The sequence below is a fragment of the Corapipo altera genome, unplaced genomic scaffold (assembly GCF_003945725.1).
Source record: "Corapipo altera isolate COAL_440 unplaced genomic scaffold, ASM394572v1 268, whole genome shotgun sequence".
NCBI lineage: Eukaryota > Metazoa > Chordata > Aves > Passeriformes > Pipridae > Corapipo > Corapipo altera.
Genome location: NW_020884901.1, coordinates 1079407 through 1081641, shown reverse-complemented (window position 1 = coordinate 1081641; position 2235 = coordinate 1079407). Strand labels below are relative to the sequence as shown.

At 54.8% G+C, this 2235-nt stretch overlaps 1 protein-coding gene across 1 annotated transcript in view; it reads left to right on the top strand.

Moving 5' to 3' along the window:
* The first annotated feature begins 1736 nt into the window (after positions 1–1736).
* The window catches only part of NEK6 (NIMA related kinase 6), a 44192-nt gene continuing 43693 nt past the window's right edge, over positions 1737–2235 (top strand). Inside the window, exon 1 of the mRNA XM_027650097.1 lies at positions 1737–1756. The gene's annotated coding sequence lies outside the window, so the exon portion shown is untranslated. The remainder of the gene's footprint in view (positions 1757–2235) is intronic.

The following is a 2235-nucleotide window of genomic DNA, read 5'->3' as shown; positions in this document are numbered from 1 at the left end:
GTTCTCACAGGGACGGAAACAAGAAAGAAATAAACATCTTCTGAAAGTTCTCACTTGAGGGGTTGTTTAGAAGAGAATTTCACACAGAACAACAGTACAGATATGAAAGAGAGTCTATTTCTGTCAAGACTTAATTGAGGAAATTTAATTTTCTTTCTTAACTGCATTGCTGTTGATAATTTAAATTAATTCTGTCTGGTCTGTCTAATTTAGCCATGAAAAACCACGATCTTGGAGCTGGGCACAAGAACGTAGCAGATTTTTAAAAACAGCTTTTCTGAATAGAAAGATGGTAACTTATGGCAGCCTAACAAAAGATATTTTTTGGTTATTGTTTTGATGTAAAGCACTTAAAATCTTCTACCTCAATCCACTGACATTCTCATTTTAAGAGAAAGAAATGCATTTTTGCAAATGGCACATCAACAGACCTTGGGAAAATCGAGTTTGGAGAAAAAAAAAATTGAATTAATTTTGTTTCTCTAAGCACTTTCCCATGTTTCAGATTTTGCACTGATAGATTGATGATATGATTTGCTTTAAAACCAGGTGGCCTCTTAGTTTCCATCTGTTGTGTCTATTGCTCTGTCTCTAGTGAGAAGCACTGCAGAGCTGTGCAGGCATCTGCACCCCGGAGAGGAACTGTGCCATCAGAGAGGCTCTGGGAGAGAGGATCCACTGTTACAGTGTCTGAAAGGGGAGAAGCTCCAGCCCCTGGACCTTGTTTGTGTTCATCCAAACTGAATCCACTGAATGTCCATCGGCTTGGTGTAAACAGCTTTACACCAAACCCAAAAGCCAGTGACATTTCCAGAAGGAATAGTTCAAATCTTCCCAAACCATCTGAATATCCCACAGTTTCCGGTCTCTCTGGATGCTGGAGGTGGCACTGCTTTTGCAAGAGTGTTTTCCTAAAAGTAGGAGTTTTGAGGGATAAAAGCCATTTGAGTAAAGACCTGCCATGATGTTTCGGGTTCTGCAAAACACAGAATGACTTTGGAGCTTGAAGTACGTGAGTGGAGTCTGCTGGAAAAAGTGACTTGTTTGAACCGAAACGCCTCGGGCAGCAGGTTCCCCCCAGCTCTGCTGTGGGCGTAGGTGATGCAGTGAGTGGAGAGAGGGGCGGCAGCACTTCCCTGGAAGCTGCATGTTCGGGAACTGAACTCATCTTCAGGCACAGGGTGCGGACCGGGCCTTTCCCGCTGCTCCCGGGGAACGCACACAACAAACCCTCGGTGCTGCGGGGAAGGGCGTCACTGTGTCCCGCTGTCTTCTCCAGACAGCTGCAGCACACCTGGAGGAATCTGGAAACACGGAGGGGCCCAGGCACGGGACACACGGGATGAAACCGCAGCCCCGTCCCGGCTCCCCGTGCGTGCGCGGCTCCTTCCCGGGTGCCTGGAGTGATCCCAGCGAGCAGCCTTCCCGTCCCTGCCGGGATCGGCTACACGCTCATTGCTCGGGGCACTTCAACCCGTCCGGCTTAGGGGACTGATAAAAAAAAAAAAAAAAGGGCAATAGAAAGTGTTCCCTTTCACTGGCCAAGGGCTGGTGGAAATGGTTCCAGTGGCAGAGGTGCACCCGTGCACCGCTCCAGCTCTCGCTGGCGGTAGCGCCGAGCTGTGCCAGCGCGGGGAGTTCCCCGCGAACATCCCGGCAGAAGTTTGACAGAACTGACACTTGTCCAGCCGGGACCGATCGCCCTCCTCCGCGGGGGAGCCTCGCTCCTTCCGCTTGTGTTAATCACGTTCGCTTTCACCTTTCTGTGCGCTTGTAAAAAACCCTGTTGAATTTCAAACTGAAATCCAGCTTGCCCCGAGCACCAGCGCTGCAGCCGCAAAGCACAGCGGTTTGGGTGCAGGGTTTTCCACGCGAAGCGCTGGATGGATGTGGGGCCGGACCCGCTCAGGCCGGTTCCCGCAGGAACTCGGCGGTGCCTCTCTCAGGCCCGCGGAACGCCCCGGCTGTCCCGCGGTGCGGCCCCGGCGGGAGCGGGTCGCGGGGAGCCCCGCGGGCACCGCGCCGGCCCTCGGGGCGGGGGAGGAGCGGGGCAGCGCCGCGTTCCGGGGCAGGGAGCGCAGCCGGGCCGGGCGGTGGGGCGGGAGGCGGCGGGGCCGGGCCGGGCCCCAGCTCCCCCTGTTCCCGCAGCTCCCCCTGTTCCCGCAGCTCCCCCTGTTCCCGCAGTGCCCCCCTGTCCCCCCGCGTTCGGGGTGCGGGGCCGGGTGCGGGGGGGGG